Source organism: Halyomorpha halys, unplaced genomic scaffold (genome assembly GCF_000696795.3).
Source record: "Halyomorpha halys isolate HHAL.00 unplaced genomic scaffold, Hhal_1.1 Scaffold560.1, whole genome shotgun sequence".
In the NCBI taxonomy this organism is placed as follows: domain Eukaryota; kingdom Metazoa; phylum Arthropoda; class Insecta; order Hemiptera; family Pentatomidae; genus Halyomorpha; species Halyomorpha halys.
This window is the reverse complement of record NW_027105487.1, coordinates 1351704-1377656: the sequence shown is the minus strand read 5'-3', so window position 1 is coordinate 1377656 and position 25953 is coordinate 1351704. Positions and strand designations below refer to the sequence as shown.

General features: G+C 29.5%; 1 long non-coding RNA gene across 7 annotated transcripts in view; it reads right to left on the bottom strand.

The window, feature by feature from the left end:
• Positions 1–25953, bottom strand: part of LOC112210002 (uncharacterized) — a 234113-nt gene that overhangs the window by 125755 nt on the left and 82405 nt on the right. For 3 of the 7 annotated variants that reach the window (XR_010844578.1, XR_010844585.1, XR_010844579.1), the window contains one exon: positions 3149–3181. The exons of the other annotated variants lie outside the window; for them this stretch is intronic. This is a non-coding gene — a long non-coding RNA (uncharacterized lncRNA). The remainder of the gene's footprint in view (positions 1–3148; positions 3182–25953) is intronic. 7 annotated transcript variants of the gene reach the window in all.

Below are 25953 nucleotides of genomic sequence, written 5' to 3'. Positions count from 1 at the left end.
AGGCCCCATGTTTAGGATAATAACACTGTCAAGTTTTTCCTTTTGATGTAATTATAATAATACCTTTCATAATAATTTTAATTTAATTATACTAGGCAAGAATCGTGCATTTTACATGCCAGTGCAAATAGATGCTATCTAGGTTTGAAAAAAAAAAAGAAGCTCGTAAAAATCCAAGTTGCATGTAAGTGTAAACAGCCGTTACAAGTAAACAAACCATTAAAAGTTTTCTAACATTCCAGTGCAAACATGTTTTTCGGAGTGATCTGTAAACACGGGTGCGGCGATTCTGAGTAACAGCGATGCAGCTTGTTCCACTCGGCTCGGACGTCATCGGCAGGGGAGAGAGAAATACGATAAGCCGGAAGGCGAGGATATCCTCCCACATTATGAAAGAGATATCCAACTCTTTCTGGGAAGTATTTGCGATAGCGCCAAGAGAGGAAATATGCAAATAATGTTCTTGGAATAGGCCTAGGGGATTCCCAGCTGCTGAGGTCCATTGATAGGAGGCACATTCTAGTTAGCTCTGTAGAATCGAACCTCGACCACCGAACACTACTGCAACCAAGTGCACTTTCGGACACGAGCTGCCCCGACGCAGGGCCAGACACCCCGCCCCGACGGCTAACGGTAAGGAATCCACAGACCGGATGCCTTTCACCGGGCTATCTCCACCATCACCTCCACTCTCTCCATAACTACAACCTATTCTACATTTGTAATCTACATTCGTACGTATAGGGTTCATTAAATACAACAAGGTAATAAGAAAGAAAACAAAAAAATTAAATGAATTTCGAAGTGAAAACAAGGAACGCACTTCCACAAATACAAAAGAGTTGACTTAGAACTACAAATAATACAGAACAGGACACAATAAATAAACCCAGATGAAGCTCTACAGTTGAAACCGTAAAATTAATAGTATATTTCATTATTGTTTGATTTTGGACTGAATATCAATTAATATCTTAATAAAAATATATTATTCTAATATAAGATGGAAAAACTCCTAAAGAGGAACAAAGCAATTATCAAGTTCTAATAGTAAGTTGAAACTTCTCAACTTTTTTTCTTTTCAAAAGTTCGAGTTTTAGTCATAATATTATTGCATTGAGGATGAAGGCGAATGAATAAGAATGAAATATCAGGGCTAAGCTGGCGAATGCTGAGAAAGCATAGGACGAGAGATCTCTAAGTCTCACTAGTAAGGTATTAGCATATCTGGAGATTTATTTAAATAATTTATTCAGTTAATTGGATGTAAGAATATGATTTTTAAGTTAAAAGAAAAAAAATTTACTATATTGAATATCAATTTCATTCTCGTTTCAGATGCATTTAGTCTAACATTTTCCACAAAGGGATAAAAAAAAAAAAATAGCAACTGAGATAAACTTTGGAAAGCAATATTTTACCATATCTAAAATCCTGGAGTGTGTAAAGCAATAAGAAACTATTATCACAACAACTTAATCGTAACCAAATATAATCTTCCTTTATCTCCCAGACAAATTAACGAAAAAGAGGACGACCCAAGAAGAGATTGTTAAAGGATGCGGAGGAGGGTAAGACTGCATGGAAGAAGTGGCAGGAATAGATATGATAGCATTTCTACATATATTAGGGCACCATTAAAAATAAAAATCTTGTAATATGACCATTAAAAATAATAATTATTTTAAAATAAATATCAACACTATAACTACAAATGTATAAAATTAAAACAGTTACAATAATAATAATAATACTTTGTTCATGGTTATAGTAGAAATAATAACTTTTATTAATTACCAATAAATAGCTTCTAAATCAGTAAATCAATAAAAGCGGACTAGTATAATAATAGAATACGTAAAATTATATTTATGTAATCACCAAATGGGTTTTGTGATTCAGGTAAATAAATGGGAAAGCTGAATCAACTGCAAAATGAGTTAAATAATTTTAATTAGGTGGTAATAATTGTCTTTAATTAAGAGTGCATTTGGTTTATAATGATGAAATCAGAGATCAATATTTCACAATGCAAATTTAAGGAATGTCCAAGGTTGAAAACTGCAGCCCAGAAAATATATGGATTTTAAATTACCCACTTATTCAGCGGAACTGTAGAATAAACTGGATCTAAATGCCACCTGAAAGGCTATTAGCATTTACTGATAGTACCTATTACAATTAATAATACTTTAAAATAAATGTTTCATGCACGAGCTTGTACATAAATATAAATTGCCATAAAAATAAGTAATAAAAATGCTATAATATTTACAATCAACATAGCATTTGGTACTGACCTTTGGCAAGGGGGACCACACCCTGTCAATGCAAGGTCCATGAACTGTGTCCTTTCTAGCATTTGCATCTACGTGTGCATAGATAAAGGAACGGTCATTGCTTATATCAATATCCATTACATTCCATTAGATTGATTTTATCCAAGGCCGGAATAAATGCATATTTTGGCTGCGTTGCAATTTCTATGACATAAAACCTTTGAGACCTGTATCCCATACAAATGGCCTATACAAATATATTTCATCAAGTTTTATCCTTATATCCACATTCGTTTCAGCAAAACTAAAATTTACTTAACTGTGGATAAACCGATAATCAAAAGTAATTTAGACAATAAAAAATAAAAACAGCTTCATGCACATAAGGCATTTCAATTAACGGGCACTTAAAAAACAAAAAAAAAAAAAACTGAACTTATCACTGGTATAAAAATTTTTTAATCATTTTAAATTAAATTGTTCTTAATACTGCATATTGATCATATGAAATAAAAATTTATACAAGGAAAGTGAGATTTAATTAAAATTTTCAAGATAACGATTGATACAGAAAAAAAAGTTTAATAATGGATATTTTAAGAGATATGAATAATTGGAATTGTTTAGTGGATTAATTAGCGATTAGACTGGACTAATTTTTTTTAATCAGAAATATAAAATGTAGACCATACCATAAGTTAAGTAAAAGTAAAAATAATAAATTTAAATAATTAAATAAAAATAAATTTTAAACATAATAAATACATTTAGAACTTTCAATCGTTTTTATTTATTCGTGGCAGTGAAAACATTAAACATTATTTTCTAAAGACCTAATTTGATTAGAAAATATAAGTAAAACAGAATACCTCAAGTTTTAGTGGACAGGAAGTTCAATTTACCTGAAAAAAAAAATACATTAGTATAGTTTGACATAATAATTTTTTGTCAGAGAGTAAAGTAAATTAAATAAAGTAAAACAAATTTTTTTTTATCATTATAACTCCTTATTCTCCGACATTTCGGTCCTCAGTTCATTATCAAGAAGACACATAAAATATTCATATTTAATTACAATTTACTCAACACATGACACTATATTTCTACTATCACATCCCATTTGTTTTACTTATGTTGTGATTTGATTTTTACCAAGTTATTAATTTTTTTTTCTTATTGCAGCCTAAGTAAATCATCTTTAAAAGCTAATATATCTATCAATTAATATCACATAGTTTCTATTGATAAATTTCTAGAAAATGCATTGCTCTAAATCAAGATTAATAAATTCAATAATAATCATATTAAATATATTTGTTTTCTTATAAAACTGCTATTAAACTTATTTTCTTCAATTTATTAGTTTTTATCCTTCAAAGAAAATGAAAATTTACACCACTACAACCTATGAAGAGTCAAGAGCGGTTCAGTACTCTGCAAGAAAGTACTATTTCTTGAACAAAGGCTGTGCAAGTAACACAAATATATTTTAGAGAATTATTATTGAATTTCTCAATCTAAATTTAACGCAATGCATTTTCTAGAAATTTATAAATATGTCAGCTTCAAAGATAATGACTTGGGTCATCATCCTGCAACAGGAAAAAAGTTTTAATAACTTGGACAAATTAAATTACAACATACGTAAAAAAAGTGGCATATGATAATATAAATATAGTGGTGTGTGTTGAGTGAAATGCAATTAAATATAAATATTTTGTGTCTTCTTGATAATGAACTGAGGACCGAAACGTTGGAGAAAGTAAGTTGAGATATAAGGATGAAAAAATATTGATTGATTGAATTTCTTAGTCTTGATTTAAATCAATTAATTCAAGAAATTTATCAAAAGAAACTGTGTGATATTAATTGATAAATATATTAGTTCTTAAAGATAATTGACTTGGCCAGCAATAGGAAGAAAAAGATTGTAATAACTTGGGCAAATCAATTGTAAGGTCTGATAGTTATATAACGTTGTCATTTATAAATTGTAAGTATGCGTATATGTTTACGCCATTTATATTTATATGAAAAATTGTATGTGCATATATATATTTATTATTTGTGTGTTTAATTTTATTATTAAATATATTATTATATATTTCATATTATTTATTTAGATATACTTAGATCCTATTTCTTTATCATATTCTTGTATCATTCTGTTTCATTGTATCCTTTGGCTACTTTTTAGTTTTAATGCTACTTTCTCTTTTATATTAGATATCATGTTACACATTGTATATATTATTGTACGTAGTTCAAGAGTATATATTGTATATTGTATTCTTATTTTTCATTTCAATTATTTTTATTATTACTTATTAATTTTATTATATATTTTTTTAATTAATTTTCATTTTAGTATTTGGTTAATTGGATTATTAGTTTTATCACAAGAGAATTATTTATATTGTACTGTTCTAGCTAATTAAATACAACGCCCTAATAATCAAAAGTTTAACTAACAAATTTTATTTATGTCTATCATATCTATGTTATTTTGGCATCAATCGATAAATGTCATCTGGTCGGACCATATTGGATGTAATTTTCAGACTAAATAAAAAAAAAGTCAATAATATGAATATATCAGGGATATCCTTGATAATAGCCTGAGGGCCGAAACGTCGAAGAAAAATAAACAGTAGAGTTATAGAAATAAACAGTTATTAGAGATAAGAATAAAACAATATTTGCGTTTTTATAAAAAAATTATATTGATTAAAAAAAATAAATCATAAGTAACAAAAAAATATAAATACTTTTGTTTTTAACTGAGATAGATCATTATGTTTAAGAGTAGTAGTGTATGTTTATAATAAACATTATTAAAACAGATTTATTGATTATATGTGAAAATAAAATACAATATATCATAGCATACCTAAATGATCCTTATACACTGTCATAATTCTAAAATTCCTCAGTAAAAGAAGTACTGACATCAGCTTCCACTTGTGGGATCAGCTATAATTAGCAACTTGGGAGAGGAAAAGGAGATCTGAAATAGTTCTCAGCTTTATCATCGACATGGATCATAGCATAATGTATAATCAACATGCACTTGAGTCCATTATAATAATTAAATAACAGGTCCTTGTTGCGCATAAGCACTAGTAAGTACTGACCTACATATTAGCCTCATACTAATTATTAGTATAAGAGTAGGTAACAAATTAAAACACATCTCTTGATCCTTATCTCGCAACTTTTACTTATTTTTCTTCAAACCTTCGGCCATAGTAAAATATTATTTGTTTATATTAAAGTTAATATACTAATAACACTATATAAAATTAATATGCAGTAATTGACAATTTGTTAAAAAAAATTATTAAATATTAAATAAATATATTTTTAAAAAAACGCAAACAAAAGAAAGTTAGAAATGTATTGAATAATGGTTAAATTTTTTTATCTACACAATTGTATATACAAATATTAATTACTTTTTAAATTATGTTATTTTTGAAATATTTGTATTTTTTAAATTTGTTATTGATGATCAATTAAATTGATATAAGTGATAAATAAAATATATTAAGCACTGCATATTGTTTATAGCAGAGTCCTAAACTTGTGAACGTAAGCTTTATGATAATAGTGTTATTGTGCATATAAACAAATTTTAAATTGATCCAGTAAGAATTTTGGCAAGTAGCTAACTATTAACAGAAAATTACGTTTTTGTGTGATGTTAATTGATTAATTTATTTGTTTTTAATGGTAACCGACATGAGGAACCAGCCTAAAATTGGAAGAAAAAAAATTAATAACGTGAACAAATGAATTTAAAGATATGTTATTATTATTATTATTATTATTATTATTAAGGAATTTTTATAATTAGTTTATTATTATATTTTTATTACAATTATTATTATTACTATGGCACGACGGTCCTACAAGAGCCCGAGCCTCCTCCACAACAGCCAAGCGATCTCCATGAAATCTTGCTCGCTTTTTCTATTTCCACCTTTAAACATTTGACCGTTTTAAATTCATTTAAACGGTTAAGAGAAGAAGAAATAAAGTGTTATTTCAAGAGTGAATCGTAAATAACATGAATATTTTAGGTATCTCCTTAATAATGGTCTCAGGGCCAAAACGTCGGAGAAAAATAATCAAAGTTGAAAGGATCAAAAGATATTGTGTTTAAAATATAAATATTTGTAAGTGAATTCTTTTCTTTCAATTAAATTTAATAATATTAAAACCTGAGAGAAGAAATGGAAGAAAACAGAAGCTCATATAACGTCTATTTACGTTATTAATTACTAAAGAATTTTAATCATCAAAAAGTTATTTTATTGCTTGTGCGGATCCAATTATCATATAGACATGTAATAAATAGTTACGTGTTCTAATCCAACTGACTGGAGTAAATAGAGATCATTTAAATGCGAAAATATGCTTCCCAATGGAAAATATCGCACTCATAGAGGTTAAGACCTAAACGGTGGTTAACTATGCAAATTTATTACACTAATTACATTCCTTAGTAAATCCTCAACAATCACAAGTCATTTCCTCACCAACCTGCCTTATCAACCATTATATAACTGATAACAGGCGAACCCGCGTCACGTAATTTTTTTCGCTGTCATTGAGCGAGAAAATGATAAATGTGAAGAACAATCTCGTTAGATTGATACAATACGAATTGTGACATTTAAATATTGAATTATTGACCCTTGAATCCATTAATCGCAGAGAAATAAACCGCCTAATATCCTCATGTAGTTCCTGATGATTGGAGGCAACCCACACCGACCGGTCGAAAAATGCGTGCTAGTTGGCTAGCTAATAATACAATTGAGTTTCGAGTATAACATTAATTAAAAACTAGGCTGAAAACATATCATGCAGTTGTCCAAGTGGTCTTGAAAATACACCATAGGGGCTAAAAAAAAATTAGTTTTTACGTAATTTTAACAATTGCTCAAGTTAATATATTCTGCCTCTGTTACGTAATGATTTCTAGATTAAGTTACACCAATCTGTTCATTATCGTGGTTTTCTAAGATGTTTAAATATGATTTCGTGCACCACCTAAGTTTCCTTTACTCAGTTCAAAACAAGACCGATCAGAAAATGCGAACATTCATTATCCTAAAACACATTTGTTTCTGGTGTTTTAATGATAATTAACATCCTTTATGATGGTATGGTGATAATTAAAATAATTAAGTGTTAGGAGTGGTTTAGGTCTCAATAAACTATACACTAAATGGCACAAACCTGACCCACATTAAAAAATTAGAAGCGGAGATACAGAATAAAACGTTGGATTGAGGAGGTTTTTTATTTGATTGTAAGGAATTTTATCATGATAAAGTCCTTTGAAAAAGGACGATTGTAAAAATTCCTGAGGAGTTAATGAATGTTTAGACGAACGCCGGACATTAGTTAAAAAGGCAACATATAGAATTGAATTTAAAATTGTATGAAAATGTGTATTTGAGGATTTTAAAGGACGCTGAAAACTAATCTTGCTTCCTTGTTGCTAGAAAAAAAAACTGCGGTCTACTTTACTTGAAGAATACATTTTCAATCATTCAATATAATCAGTAATATTTGTTTTCTAATCATGGTCATAATTACAAAAACTCGAAAGGTGTATTGTAAAAACCCTAGAAATACATGTTAAGCAAACGAAGAAAACAAAAATATGAAAAAAAACAGTTCAATTTTTATACAATAATTATTTTTTTGTCTTCCCAATTCGATCTCGTGCCACAAAAAATGTTTCATTGCAATCGGTGATTCCACTTCTCCCTAGCTCTTCTGATAAAATTTAATTTGTTGTTCTATTATAAATTTTCGGGCGTTCTATAAAAAAATAAAGTGAATAAATTTTTAAAAAATTCATTCAGTTTTCTTAACAATGGTTGTAAGACAGTACAGGAGTAAGCAATTAAAGAAAGCGTTGTTTAGGCATACAACCACTAATTGTGATCTACCTGAATAGGAGGGTGCAATGGGTGTGGAATGATGGAATACTATCATAGCCTTTATTAACCATAATTACCCCCACTTCCCCACAACTGTAATTGACCGGACCTCCACTGCAATGATTCTGCGGTTTAACCATCATGAATCATGAAGTTCATTCAGTGGCAGCAAAGAAAACCCTCTAAGAGGAATGGAATCATCAAAGATAAGTTCTATTAAATTTACAGTATAAAATAAAGTGCCATAATATTAAAAAATAAAGTAAGAAGTTATTTGTACAAAATTTTAGTAAATTTGTACAAATTATAATCAGGAAATTATTTTTTACAGTCAACTAAATCTATTTATATCATACTTCAGTAGGAACAATACATTTTCTATACGTAAACATACATCGTTAAAAATATTATTGCAGTTTTATTGTGACTGTAATACTGAAACTAAATAATCAGTGCAGACCTAAATATAAATAAAACCGTAATGCTATGACAAAATAATCCTATTGTACAGTATTATTAAGTTAATTGAATATGGATAAATTCTTTCACTTAACAACTTATAAAAATAATGGTTTATTACTTTTTGGTTAATTATTCGAAAATAATTAATAAATATGGAAATACGTAATATGTTCATATTTGTAAGTTTTTAATTTTTTTTTTTTTATAATGGGACAAATAAAGTTGAAGGATAAGGATCAGAAAATTACTCAAAATAAAAAATATTTATTCCCAATTTACTTTTTTTAATAGTTATAAACTAATCTTTTGGCAAATACCCATACCATTTTAAATATATAAAAAAAAATTCATAGGGTTTAGTTTATGAAACCACTATATATTTGTCAATCAATTTACCTGGTGATAATTTAGAGACAAAAATGTTAATTAAATGAACTGAAAAAAATATATTCGTGAACTTTAACATAAAATTGTATGAAACTACTATTTCAGATTTAATGGTCTGATTCAATATAGGAAAAATTGGTTTAAATTTGTGGTTAAAAAAAATTGTTTTCAAAATCGATAAGAACAAATACAGTTTGGATTCAATAAAAATTTTAGCAAATATGAAATATTTTTCTAAAAAATTCGTTTAATATTGAATAAAAAATAATATGACATTGTGAAACAACTTTTCGTTCGATTTGGAATACGTTTCATTGCTGGTGTATTTGAAACAAAATGTGTGAATCGTAAAAATAAAAGGCACACCACAACCTCTTTATAACTAGTGGAATATAAAATTGAATTCTTTTGCTGAGGATTGCAAGGGACCATTGGATGCTATTGTTAAGAGTCGTAGTAATGGAGTGCGATTGTTGTCTGTCGATTGTCAACGAGTTCAGAGAATTGTATTCTGTTTAGAGTGAGTACCGATCGTTTGTCCCTTTATTACTCTTTGTTGTCGAAGGAAACCATATTATAACTTATAAATTGATTCTCCACTCGATAGTGATAAACTATGATTTATGAACATAGTAACAAAAAAAATAATACTATATTAATTATTAAAAAACAGTTTTCGAGATATAGATAATTGCTCAGTTAGAGTAATAATGCAGAGCGTAATTGTTGAATTTTATAATCTTGAACATTAATTCAAACTGGATAGTGAAGGCGATACTCAGTTATGCTGTTAACCAGGTGTGATTTAAACCGGTTAAAATTTGAATAACAGTTAGAATGTAATGCTAAAATAACAGCTACACTATCAACACACCCAGTTAAGTTATATAGAAAGGTGACAAATCATAAACCGCTCTTAACAAGGTATGATTTAAGGCGATATAACTTTTGATTTCAGTCCGTCTGTAAAACGGATTGTTAAAATATGATTAACATGGGTACCCAGTAAAGGACTTGAGCTATAATAAAAAAAAATAACGACAGTTAAAATAGCAGTTACTTATACCATCACTATATCAGTAAGGATAGCAGTTAAAGATATTACGGTTCAACAACTGAATACTTTTTTTCAACTATCGAAAGGTAAATGGTGCTATATTTTTATTGGTGCTATTTTTCATTCTTAAAATAATTTAACAATTAATAAAATGTAATAACAATTACGTGCCTATTCCTCATTAAGTTATAATCTGTAAATTAGTAAAAAAAAAAACATGACATTACATTTTAGTTTATACTACAGGTTGCCGATGTGAATTAAAATCTTTAAAATTTAATTTTTCACTCATTTGAATACTCCCCTTTTAATATATTTCATATGTAATTAAGTGAAAATAAAAATATCTTCTAAGAACAAAGAAAAAAAGGAACTTTTTTTTTTATTTTCTTAATTTAACTCCGTTTGACAATTTTATTGATATTTTATAAGTAAAATTTTTATAATTTTAAAAGGTTAATTCCTCAATATCCTCTTAAAACGGTTAGCTACTTTACATTCCTTCTGTTGATCAACAAGATTGAGAAACCAATAATTACATGAATGGCTTATATTTCAGCTGATCGTTAGAAACTTGGAATTTCTGTGTCAGTGAGTTACTTCAGACCACAGTTTCTGCCCAGTTGTGACTTTTCCTGTACAAGCTTTAGATTTTGTTGAAATGTACAGAAAGACAAGTTTAAAATCCTTGTTAAAGACCATTCATAAGACCAGAGTTCACCTTTCCTATAACGTAACTGTCATAATAGTGCAGACAATTAATTTGAGTAAGTAAATATAGGGTTAGATTTAAAGTATGTGAGGGGTTTGCAGTACTTTTCAGTAACCAATCCGGTTTTGAAAAAAAAAATTAGGAACACTTGCTTCTAAATTGGTTGACCAAATTAGGGGGAGTAAATGCTTAGTAATAGTGATGACGCTAGCACAAAATTAATACAATAATAATAATTCGTTTCTATGTGGAAAGCGCGCAATTACCCTACTATGTTTCACTATGTCTGAAGTAACATTGGGTCACTAAAAACGAATAGGTTTATTTCGGGCTCATATAAAACAATTGATCATAAAACAATAATCAATATTTCATAATTATCACCTACAAATAACTATCAGTTAATGAGACAAATTGTATATATCAGCATCTATTGTACAATGAAGTTTCTTATTAGGGCCATCGGATGCGCAAGGCCAGCAAAGTAGGTAATGAAATATATTAAATATTCTTCCACTATTTTAAACTCCAATTATTTTTTTAAAAAGCATAGGATAATACTGAGCAGATTGAAACGTCAAACGTAAAAAGTGGTTGGGCAGTTTGCTCAATAAATGGTCACAAATCTAGAGGGCAAATTTAACGAATTGTATAGTTCAGTGTTTAAGACAGTCTTACTTTCTTGTCTATTGGCGGTGCCGGTTCGAATCCGGCCTGGGACGGTGACTTTTTTTTATTAAATAGCGGTCCCACAAAATGAAGAACTTTGACCCCTAACCATAGTTAGGACTCCAATGGCCTGGCCGAAAAAAAAAAAAAAGAAAAAAAACGTATTGTATACAATGATTTTTTGTGTAATTTAGCTAATTGTTTCAAATCAATTACAGGACATCACTGAATAATTTAAGCGACGAAACTTGCCTTTTATAAAAATTGTTTTTTTTTAAATATTTATTAATTGCTATTTACAACTGTACATTATAATACATTTAGTAAATCTGATCTAAGATAAATTGGAGTGTTACAGGCGTGTAGAGAAACTACCCATTGATAGCACTCTAAATAAAAATTGTTAAATCCAAATTAAAAGGTTATAAGATACCCCTTAATACAATCCCTTCTTTTGACTCCACCGTAGTAAATTCAAAAATAAATACCGATTTCATTATAAATACACACAATTTTAATCCAAATATACTCTCAACTTTTATTTCCAGAAACTCTCCAACGTTTCGGCCCTCAGGCCATTTTCAAGAAGCCAACCTATAAAAATTTTTGTTTTTATATTAATTACATTGTTTCCTAAACAACATACTGATATTTTTGGCTATACCTTAAATATTAATGTCATGTTCTTTAAAATCTTTGCCAATGTCATATCTTTAAAATCTATTAAATATTATAACAGTTTTAAATAATGTTTTTAAATTGATTATTTACTTACATAACTTTTTATATTTTAAAACTAAAACTTTTTTACATAAATAATCTTCTCTTTTTCCACTTACAAACATCATTTATAACAGAACCTACCATCAACAGGTTCGGACTCTGTTATCACCTTAATAGTAAAATAATTTTTTATAACTATCTTTCATAAATCAATAATTACTATATTTTTATTATATATGTTGATAACGCCATAATATAATTACCTTGTAAATAATTGTAAATAGTATTTGAATTTTATTAGTATTTAATTTAGTTACATCTATTTTTATTTGTATTGTTTTATTTAGATTTAGTTATTTGAAAAGAAAAAAATATGTAATTATATTTGTTTGTAATAATGAGTAATAGAGGCAGTTGCTAGGGGTTGAGAATCGTCGCTAAGAGGTTGCCTAGCAACAGGCCGACCATCTTAGTTTTTTAGAGCAGTTCCGACTAATTAGTGGCCATGGTAGCGTCTTTAGCAGCCCTGTCTGTGTTTGGTTCATGTTATTTTATTAGACATTTTTTGAATGTTTAGTCGTCATTGCAGTTCGGAACCAGACCACTTCTGTGTTTCGATTTTGATAATTAGTGGCCAGGAACGTGTGTAACCAGCCCTGTCTGCGTTCATTTTGTCGGCTCCCCCAATACATTAACACGACAATTGGATATTTGGACCATCGATGAGCCACTACACCAACTCTGGACCATCGCAGCGGTTTATTAACCTACCAGAACTGCGACCTACACATATCGGCAGCACTCTTCCTCTGACCTATCGGAGTGGAGCAACCCTACGTCGACCAGTATTTATTTTATATATTTATTTGTAAATTAGTTTATTTTATTTTCGTTTTCATAATTTATCGAACTATTTTATTTTTATATGAAAGGCCTTTTTTTTTTTTTATTTGAAATCATTGTTAGTCATATTTTGTTTATTTTAGTTTTAGTTTTTAAAATGTTTAAATTGAACCAAATAAATGTTCAATCCGGGCCAGTTTGTATTTTTTTTTTTCATTTTAAAAATAATAAAAAGACATAGTCGATTTGAGGTGACTTTAACATTTGTATTTTTAGTGTGTGTTAATGATGAAATAAACCAATCTCAAATAATCATTATAATAAATCATAAATACAGATTGTTAAATTTACTTATACCAATTTTACCCTTGCTGTTTCATCGACATATTAAGAAAACAGACATGCTACGCAAGTTTCGAAATACTTTCAAAGTGAAACAATGAAATATTATAAATGTCCCACTTTTTTAAAGAACAACATACACAAAGCGTATTCTCTTTTTAGAATCCTGTTGGATGTGGTTAGCCAAGTTCATTTGGATCCATCCACCCTCAATGCAACGGGAGAAAGGAGGTCGCCGATCGGCCAATGGAATGTCGGCAACTCTAGACGGTCCTCTGCAAAAAAAAGAGCATTTGCGAAAGAGTGGCAGTTCTTGTGCTTGCCCCTTCCTTAGCAGGCGTCTTTGGATGTCCTTTTTGGTAATTAATCATCACGGGTTTCTAATTGAAAGGTCTCGTATTGACATTCAGCCGTTACGATTAGGAGGAGTGGCATAACCAAAGTACAAGCTTATTATAATCTGTGAGTGTATAATCTATAATTAGTACGGGGTTAATAAAAAAAGAAGATCATTCTATTCAACGGCTTGCCAAAGTCTCTAAGCAGCCTTGGAAGAAATTCAAGCACGCCTTATTCGGTGAATGTTAATTAGAAAAGTGAAATTGATTTCGTTACTAGAAATCGATTGTTATCCCACCGTATACGTTTTATTAATCTTTCTTCCCACTAATCCTTTTGTAAAAGAAAGTTTAGTATATAAGCTATATTATATCAGTTTTTTAATTAATTAAAGCGCTTTCTGTGGAGTTGTACATACATGTTAAAAAGTATTGAGAACATATTTTCAGAAGTAAAATTATCAATATTTACTATAGAGTCTTGGATTAGTGAATCAAACAAATTACAGATTATAATTAGATGACATTTATTAGATAATTTTGATTTAGTATATTGATCGTTTGAGAGTGTTTTATATTATTATAACACAAACTTCAATGATTCACTTTTACTAATAAATATTTATTAAAAAAAAAATTGTTAATGAGGTTAATACAAAAAGAAAAACAATTTTTGAAGAATCTTTTTGTATTGAAATTTTGCTGTTTATATAAGATGGGCAATTAGCCAGCAAGAAAGACAATGTAATGGATTATGACAATTCAATTATCTGTCCCTTTGAGAATCTGAAACGTTGAAAGTTAAATAATGAAAAATAAATAGTTGAGAGCAAAAGTGGATCATTGAAGTTTGTGCTAATAATAGATGACATTAATTATTTATTTTTATTGTTTGTAATTTTCACTAATGAACTATCGTCATCGAGAAAGAGAAAGAAATGCTTTATTCATTCATGCTGCCCAAATACATCGGATTGCTACATTACACAGTATACTAATCAATCCGTGATCGGACATATATAAATTACATATTTTTATATGATATAATATAACACAAAGATAATTTTTTTTTCCACAGTTTTCTTTTACAATTAATACCAGTCTACAAACTAAATACAAGTTTTTCAATTTATTCCTTTTTTTCTTTCCCTTCCATTTCACGACCCTTATTTCATTTTATCAACAAATTCCCCTAGAAATTAGAAGAAAAAAGGTTAATCCCCTTAAAAATTTTGAGATACCATATCCTAAGAGATATATTGTATTTTTATATAAAGGACTTTATTACCTACATTACTGTTACTTTATTAGTTTTAAAAATATTTTATTCATTAATTCGTTTGTTATATATCATTTTGTGACAGCCCATACATTATTGTTACCCCATCACTAGTTTCCTTTTTCATATTACCTATATTTTAGTATTTAATGTTGGCTTTTTTTTTCACAGTAGAATTTTGAATTTTGACTGTATAATACAAATTAAATCATTTGCATAATTATCTTTACAAGTAACTTCAAATTGTATTATTTTAACTAATAAGCCGTTGTAATCTTCAAAACATCCCAACGATTAGAAGTGAAACAAACAATTTCATATGTATGTTCATTGTTTTTGTAAGTTATTTTGGTACCGACCAAGGTAGTCGCAACAAATTTGCTATACATTACTAAATAAATAAATTTTTAAAAAATAAATAAATAACCTTAATTTATAAATATATGTTCATCTTGTCTATTCTTTTGTGTTTGTGTATATTTAAATTTTTTTTTTTTAATTTATTTTATTTTATTTATTTTAGTATGTATGAGATCATTCATCACTATTACCTATTGCCCACAACTGTGTGGCAGATTGTAATATCTACCAATAAATAAATCTATTTATTTACTAAAAAAAAAATTTATAAATCCAATTATCACCCAAAAACTTTTTTTTTTAAATCCGTCCATCTAACCTGGTTCTTTTTTTTTTTTTTTTTTTTCAAATTAATGAACCATAGGAGAAATATCAGAATGGAAAATAAATGAAAATTTTAATGCAAAGTAATATGATAAATACTATCATTTTAACAATGAAAAATAATTTAAGTTATAAGAATACGTAAGTAATAAGAAAATCACAGTTATGTCTGAAGATGAGGCAATCTAAACGTATAAGGGTATCTTTAAGGAACTAGTTTACAAAACAATCTTCGTTACGGGAGCTTTAAAACTCACTTATTGTGCATGAGTGAGTTTTGAATTTTCTTGCTACAGGTGTAAAATCTAATGATGAAGTGATAAGTAGGATTAGTTCGTTCACTTTTGAACGAGGGCGATTGGAAGTTGATAGCTCTGATATAATTAAAGTATTAATAATAATATTGTAAGTAGAATTTTGAAATTTTCCCTTATTTTACATACTAGTACCGAAAAAATTTGAATTTCACTACATCTTAATGAATAATTCCAAAGAATAATATTCATCAATACTAAATTTAAAACACATAAACTTGTCAATGACAGATAAATCGTTAATCATAAGGTGAAGGCAATGAAAAAGTCGTAGGAAAATTTAAGGAGACACTAAAGCAATATGTAATATTTAAATTTTTTATAAGGGTTTGGTCATAGAGATTCTATAGAAATATGTTTTATACTATTTCAAGGAAAAGTCATTAAAAAGTTTCTTTTGTTATTTTGTTATTGACATATTTATGGTACGAAAAATAATATTTACAGCTTAAACTTCCTGCTAATACAATTATAAAGATATGATAGAGAATATAGGGTAATTTTAAATTTAAAAAGGGCGCTAGTTGATATAAAGATACTGTTCCTGTAGGAGAAATACCTGTAGAGCCGGGCCGACTCCACACTGTCAGGGAGTTACCTCATAAATCCAGTCCTACCGCTGCGGTGAGGTAATTTCGAAACCGGTCCGCCGAAGAAATTTTAGGTTCTCAGCTCTTGCCTGTCACCTTGACATTTTTTTACTTAAATATGTGAACGAATTCGAGTCTTCCTCTTCGATATCCTTAGTTAAAAATGAAATTATATTAATTAACTAAAACTACCGTTTATAATTTTTTGGCAAGTTGGGCTAACATTTAGGAGATAAAAATGTGTTCTTCATACAAGCGCTTAGGAGTAATTAACACTCAAATTTAATTATAGTATTAGAAGATGAAACAACGAAAAATTGGTAGAACAAAATTTGTATATTTCTGCAGATACCAATCTGATCATAATAAAATTAAAATAAAAAAATATATAAAACATATTACAGGAAAATTCCACATCATCTGGAAATAGTAGTTCAATCTATGACATTTCCACTAAATATGGGTCTCGATTCTTTTAAAATAACTTGCGGTGAATAGAATCTTTTTAACGATTGATCAGTGATATTTTGATTTTTTTTGTTTCAAATAGTTCATTATATTTTAATGAATATAAATAAAATGAAAAAAAATAAAAATGAAACACGACACAATTTCGACAACCGATTTCAATTCTTGAAAAATGAATTGACAAGCTCTCTTTCAAAACATTTAACTATGAAATTTAAAAAAAAGATATTTTAGTGTAAAAAGCTTTATTCTGAGTTTTTTCATTGCTTGAAGCACAGAAATCTTGATTCACCTGCTCATATCTGATCTTAACACATACCTTCTATTCTATTTCCTTCTACATATCTTAACACATGCCCAAGAGAAAAACTATGTATTGAAAAGTTCTCTTGCTATCGCAATTCTCACAGTTTGCAGTAACTAACTCGTACGTTCTCTCTATACCAATCACAAATAACTGTTTAAGTTTTTCAATAAACAAAGAACCTGAAGTAGATGTTTCATGGATATGAAAGGGCCTGGTATTAATTTTATATTTATTAATTAACTTCTTCGGTTCTCGTATTTAAGTTTCTTGTTACATTAAACTTTTTTTCAAATTTCTACAGATATATTCGGACAATATTATTGAGGCTACAATATTATTGTAAAGCGTTTTGTAGTATGTCTGATTATTAGTAACATTATGTTTCAAACGAACCAAGTGCCTGGATAAATCAAAGTTTTAGCTCGAAACCTTTGTAGTTCTTAAAAACGTAAACCATAGGAGTTTGTTCGTAAAATATTCAAGTTAAGAGTATTAGGTTATCAACTACAGGACATTTATCTTTATGGAATTTCCAGGGAAAACGTGAGATTGGTAACTTGCTAGTGATTTTGTAAGATTCTATCAACTAAATTCGCTAACACAATCATAAATATAATTTGTCGGCACACCTATATTTCGAAATCGGCTCGCCTGACTTGGCCCAAATTCGGTGTGAAGTAGGAAACTATTATGAAAATAGCAAAGTATAAATTTTACCAAATTCCATGAACAATTTTCGGTTAACTATGCGCAAAAATAGTTTTCTAGACAAGAATGATTTCGATGGAAAATAGTAAATAGTTATGGGCTTCTCTCATAGATTTACTTATTATATATATATTCCAGAAAATGCAATTTAATTTCTCTAAAGAAAATTATACATAGATGAGGGTCTGTATGTGAACTTCAAGCGGTCAAGGAGAAGAAAAAAAAGTTTTTAATTATTTATTGATTGTTGGCGTATCGTCACATAATGTAGGTCTTTGTCAGGGCTTTATTTTATTTTTATTTTTTAATTATCTTTTTCTAAGTCGTTTCTGCAATACGGGAGGGGGCGGAGGTTATCTAGAGATGACCAACCTACTCTAACCACTGTGAGATAAAGTTTTCATTTTGTGGGGCCACAACAGAAATTAAAGTCGACTCCCCTGACCGCATAGGAACCTGTACCGCTGCATCACACGGCAGTCGCTCAACACCCTCTGCTACAAACGCCCCGTCGTGTTGTGATGAGTGGAGATGTACAAAAATGGACATACCACAATGGTTAAAAGTTAAAAACTATATTTGTTCTTCTGGATAACATCTCCGAAAAGCTCCATCAAATACAAAAAAATTAAATTAAAAGAAGATAAAATGAAGAAGCAACACTGGCGGCCAATGCACTCTGTAGATTTTTAGATACACTATCTTTACCTATTTGGGCGCCACAAAAACTTTGAACTTAAGGTATCGAGAAAGACTCTGTAGTCTGATTATCATACTTTCCTTTACCTCAGTTTGTCGACTACCTTTATATATGTTTCTTATAAGCGGCAATGTATTCGATTAGGTGTTATTGTGAGGTGACTATGGATCGGTGACTCGGCAGTAACAGTGACTACAGGTCACTCCCCTCGCAGACTGCACACCTCCAGAGCACGCTTTCACCAGGGGAATTCCCAGCGGGTTAGAGGAGGGCTCTTGAGATGCACCGCGGACTACAGGATGTTAGTTCTATTCACGCTTTACAAAGGCTTCCAGGGTTCCTACGAACTTCTCACGTAGCAATAAACAGTCTAGAAATGCACAATACAAAAGAAAACAAAATATGGTGCGGTGCACGCATCATACAACTTTCACTTACCGTCCTACTTCGAGATTATGTAAGTCTATATGTCTTAGAACAGCTATTTTTCATAAATCGATAAGTGAAAATAAAATCTGATTATTGACATAACAACCATGGAATAAGACAAATTGTTGTAATCACATTCTTTCATAAATGTGTGTATTTATTACTGCCAACAATAAAAGATGTATTGGAGAAGTTTGTCGGGGGGGGGGTGCGGTCAGCAAAGAACAACATAAATAAACAAAACCATATTTATTTATTTTATCCCGACGTTTCGACCTGAGTTTCAGGTCTTCATCAGGGCTGTAGAACAAAAGAGATAACAACAACATTTAGAGTAACATACAATTGAAAAGGAATAGTATACAAACAAATTTAGAATTATACTAAATATTTAATTAAATCATAAATGATAAAAAATTGATAACTGATAATTGAATCAGTTGTTTATTTATGTTGATTTTGTGAATAAATAAATGATGTTTATTTATGTTGTTCTTTGCTGACCGCACCCCCCGACAAACTTCTCCAATCATTAATCAACGGTCAACTATCTACACCTCATAATAAAAGATGTAATTAAAGGTACTTACAAATGTGGCATTTAAGTCCTAATTAAAAGAGACATTCTTGGACTTCTTGCGAGAAAAAAATCCGATTAAATCTGATATTTCTATTATTTTTCTCTCCTTTATTCATAAAATGCTTCAATATTTTGTATTCCAATTTTTTATTATTGCTATCAATGAGTAAATGTTTACTTTTTTTTAAATAAAGGAAATTCAAGATAGTTTAGACAAAGATTTTTTTTCAAAAATACCTTATTTATGCTCTGCCAGACTATTTCAATGACAAACTGATTTTAAAGGCCATTAAATTCTACATTGACATGGCAAGTTTAATCAAAACTCTGTCGAAAAATGTAAAATTCTTTTGAGAAGAACGAAAAATGTAAAAAATCGATTTTATAAAGTGGCACTTCTGTTGATTTTATCGATAATGTAGTAGTCATATCTCAGACACATGCCCACCATGAATAAGTAATTCCAGTTTTGTGCGACTTTTCGTTTTTATGGTTTTTACGCTGTGCACAGACACACAGACCATATGACGAGACTAAGTTTTTGGAGAATTCAAAACATGTATTTCCGGCGAAAACACGAAATCGAAATTTTGTATAATCGCATTACTTTCCGTATTGAAAAAGTAGAGACCTAAGGGTTTTCATCAGGTTTGAATAATAACTAAAAATGTTAATATCGGATAAAATCAATAGTATGTTAAAACCCTTACTAAAGATAGGTTTTCCCCGGAGCGACAATAACTATTAAAAAATTATGTTTGAACAAATTAATGTTCAACGAGAATCACTCTCTCGAAGCGTCAACGATTTATTAATTTTTCATTAGATGAATGATAACAAAATGTGTTTAAAGTTAAGAGGACGTAAATAGTTACAAGCTAACGACAACTTTTGATCAGGAGATAAAAGACATGGAAAGACCTCACCAGATATAGCATCAACATAACAAAAAAAAAGTCCGCCTGAGTTTAAAAAATCATGAAGGACTCAATAAAAAAAAACACATCTATGAGAACGATTTCTGCTGATGAGTGATTTCTGGTTCACTATAGGACTATCTTATTTTATAAAGTAACATAAAATAGAAATTTGTAACCATTATATATAGAGGTGAGTAAAACTGATACTCAGCCTTGAATTTCAAAACCTAACAAATATTCAATAAAAAAACATTGCTAGTAGAAAGCAATTTATTCAAATAAATGTATTGAAAAATAAATTTACTAACATTAGAAAAATATGATTAACATACAACTTATTAATTTATTAAAAATTAAAATTTCTGATATTTTTTGTATAATATGATACTCCTTACAACAAATACCATTAACGACTGAATACTACTTTCAACCTCAACGGCCAGTCAAAATGACCCTCGTTAACTACTCTAACGGTATATGCTCTAAGGAAAACAACTCTACAGGAGATACATAGAAACAGTCTTGCACGATATTTGTTAAACTATCGGGGTATTCGAAGTAGATTAACCTTAAACCACGCTAACCGTTAGTAATTAAGGGAAATTCATGGCTTAGAATAGTATTTATCTTTAAAAACATTTAAGAACATAGTTTCCAAAATATAATGTTAACAAATAAAATTAAAATAATTTTATTTACTATACTCCTTACTATCTAAAAACCAACAAAGAATCTTGATCTTAGGTTTTCAAGATTCATGTGAAATTATTAATTAAAATTAAAATCCGTACCACTACAACCCATGAAGGGTCAGGTATTCAGTACTTTGTAAGGAAGTACTTTTACTAGACCAACGGTTGTGCCAGGAGGGATGGCAGGGGGAGGTCAGAATCACGCTTGACCGCCAGATTGTTACCCAATTAAGGATGCCCAATTTATGAGGCCCAGGAAAGCTCCAGAAACCACATGGTTGACTCATTTTCTTCGAACCCACATCCTTGGAGTTAGTAGCATCGCACCTTACCATGGTGTCACCGCGCCCCCGAAATTCTTAATAAATATCTTAATATTTGATAGGTTATAGATTGTCCTAAAACAGTAATATCTCCTTTAATTATTAAATCGAAGCTCTTACAAACACTTAGTTCATAAGCAAACGAATTACAACAATCGCGGCCTTGATATAGTTAATAATTTTGTTTATTTTAATTTTTATAATAGTTTATTATCGATATTCAAATTCTTAAAATTAATAATTGAACATTAATTCAATATTATGTGATTTCCTAAAATTTATTTTACTACCGTCGTATTTATTTTTAGCCTGATTGTCGAGGCATCTTTTTAGTCAGGATGAAGGGTCCAAAAATTTCAGATCAAAATTTTATAAGTATTAGGCACGTTACAGTTTTCTTTGTGGCTTAAACTTAATTCTAATCAAAGTAGGTTCACAATATTTTAGCAGAAAATTAGGACCTGAAAATGAACCATCTTTTGATTGCTATTATAGCTACATTACAGGTATAAGGGTGATTCTCAAATTAAGTTTTCTTGAAAACTCGTTCACTTTTCAAAAGCTTTTTCGAAAATTTCGGAACATTAAAGGAAAAATGGATAAATTGTGTAATAATTTTCAAAATAGTATTGAAGATTAACATAAGCAATGTTATAACTATATAATATAAATAAATTACCAAGTTCAAAGAGACAACGTAAATTTCCGATTAATTATTAGGTAAAAAAAAACAAGAAAAAAGCATACCAAGTGAAACAATTACCGGTTGCCAGGGTTATCGAGTACGGAAATTACAGATTTTGAAAAAAAAAAAATATTTTTCCCGCAAACTTGCACCAGTCTGATAAGCAAAGCTTGTTCAATGCATCACGTTAATGATCACTGAGCATAAAACATGTATACTTAAACATAAAATTAATTATATGTTAATATATGCTGTGTGAATCCTTAAAGCGGTTGACTGAGTGGTCTATCAGTTACTTGTTGAGGGTCCAAATGCCAAGGTTGAATGTTTCCGAGTTGATGCATATCCGTACCCTGGAGATCTTTTCCTGCTCTTCAGAACAATATGATTTTAATTATTTATTTTTATTTATAAATTTCTTAAGCTCTCTTAATGTTTTTATTAGGGGTGGGTGTGTGTATATATACATTTTTTTGGTGGGTCTCAATAATACAACTTTGTAATAATACATCTTTTGGCAACGTTTCGCAACTTCATTGTTTGCATAGTCATGCCCTGCAATGAGAAAAACATACATTCTCTTCAAATAATTGTCACAAAACTACAAGTACATAGGGCAATATCTGACTAATAAATATTACAATCAAAGTATGGTTTAATACGGACATTACAATTCTCAACTGCAGTGTGTTCTACATTATGATGCTACCATCTTCAGATTTAGGGAAGGACTGAATCGGTTTTGAAATGAAGTTAAGGTTTGTTTAGGTTTCCTCACATGTATCGGTTTTTTTTTTTTTTGTTTATTTCTCAGTAGGTAGTCAGTCTGTTGTGGATATTTTGTATGTTTCTATTTTATGTTGTTAATTCTATCTTTATGTATTTGTGGTGCATTATAAAGTAGAGCACATTACAGTTGAGAATTGTATGAAGTAATGTTTGTATTGTACAATATTTTGATTTTAATATTTATTAGTCAGAGATTGCACCATGAACTTGTAGTTTTGTGACAATTATTTGAAGAAAATGAATTTTTTAAAAAACTATAAAGTTGCGAACGTCGCCAAAAGATGTGTTATTACGAAGTTGTGTTATTGACTGATCCTCAAAACCCACCAAAAATAAAAAAATTTCATAAGTGTTTTGTAAGTATCCTAGCATTTTTTAGCTTTTGCTGAAAATACATTATTTGACAGTGTATTTGTATCAAATAATGATGTAGTGGATTTACCTACTTCTACCAAAACGGCTCAGCCATTTTGCTACTACTAAAAAAGGGGTGGGAACTACTTGTTAATTATATCAATGATAAGAATGAATTGAACCAGAAAATTACGAAAAATTCACACTTTTTTCATTTTTGTTTATTTTGACCATAAAGGATCGATTTTTCGACAAATATAATTCAATGCATTTATAAACAACACTAAGGTTTCTTAAATTTAAGACCAAACTGTATTTTCGATGGTACAGTTTCTCAAGTATTAAAAAATGTAAAAAATTGCTAAGATACCAACTTTATTGCTGCTGATCCTTAAATAAAAACTGTCATAACGTTGCATAATAATAATCATATTTTATATCTATGTATTATATTTTATAAGTTATTTGATCAATATTGTTTTATGTAGTAAAGATATTTGTTAATCAATTTATGAAAACATGGAATTTATATTATAAATTAATATATATTTTTATTATCTTGTTCCAGAATGATAGTTTTACTAAAAATAACAAAAATTATACAAATAGACAACCCTCTATAGTAAAACATGTTACATGTCCAACGTTTTCCCAATCCATCCTCAGGCACAATTTCATTAATACTAGTGTTGTTAAGTTAATGATAGTGAAATACAAAAATTAGATGGATATAAATTATTGATAAATACAATAGTAGACATAAATACAATAGACAAACAGATTTATTTTAACTGTGTTAAATTGATTTGGCCATAAAAGCCAGCAAATTTCAATAAATCAATGTGAACCTGTGATACTAAACTAAAGATTGGGCTTGTTGATGGGTCAGCCGAAACGACGTACATGTAACATATTTTATTAAAGAAGGTTGAGACTATATGGATAATTTTTTTATTATTGATATATTAATAATAATAATTTATCAAAGCAAATTAAATAATACAATAATACGAAGTTATTCATTTAAGAAAAAGTATAACAAAAAGTACGTAAAAAGATATTAATTTAATAACATTGGAATATAAAGTAGAAAGGTGGACAGGCCATACTTTTTAGATTGAGGGAGAATTTCATAAACGGAGAGTGGAGGTTACAAGTGCTCGTAATAAAAGAGTGTAACTCTTAATTAACTCGTGTTCCGGTTAATTTTATTTATCGCCATAATTTTATTAGCTTGAGTGAATGTTATTTTGTAGCTGCCATTGGTGTGTATTTGCAATGATATAAAACCCATATCCTTCTTGTATATTTTTTTCTTTTACTTATAAAATCATAAACAACCAACACCCTTTCACAATACTAATACCTCTCGTATTACCTTTTATGTCTAAAATACAACAGTAGTGGCAATTAACTTCTAGAAAGTTCACTATAATATCCGATCCGCATACCAGACGGTAATCGATTAGAGAGTCTGCCCGTATCCATTTCCATTTCTACGACGGCCGGCAGGAGGGCCTACCTGGTTCTGTACCCTGCGGCTCGGTAGATCGACCGGGTGATTTATCAATCGGCCTCCCGGAGTACCGTTAGAGAAATGGCCGGACCAGCCCGAAGAGCGGCGACCTTTGCAAGGAGATATTAGAGAGCGAAAGGTGTCTGGAGCAAAAGTAGTCCGCTGGCGAACAGGTCCGGATGACATTTAGAGCTGGGGGTGTGGCCGCTGCAAGGACGAAATCAGAAATCTGCGGAGGGTGACATGGGGTAGCTGGAAGAAAACTCATGTTTGGAGTCTTGGATATGAGACTTCGGTAAATGGAATTTAAGTCATTAACGTAGTAAAGTTTTATCTATAGTTAGATTTCAATTTGGCAAACTGAATCCAAGAACTAAAGTTACAATAATCCAGGATACAGTTATGTGAATTATATAGGAAGAATGTTACCTAAAACTCATACACCTGGTAAATATAGTCCAACAGTTCCGAAATTAATAGGCTCATTTGGTACACACTAAGGTGCAGAAATTAAATAATTACATTTTTTATATTGAAAGAAAAGTTATTATAATTATAAAGAAGTCTATTTTGTTATAATATAATATTACACATAATTTGAGAAAATATTTTTAAGATAATAAGTAAACATTTCAAATATTAATATTATTCTATCATGTCTTGTTATAGATAACAGGCGATTCATGGTTGCTTTAGTACCAAATTGGTGTCATCAGGAAGGCCCGATAGGATGGCCAAAACGAAAGGATAACAGGATAGTACAATCAAACGGTGCAACAGAACTAAGGGGGAAACTCTGGAATTCGGAAGATTGCCATCCTACACTTCTTTACAAAACTTATT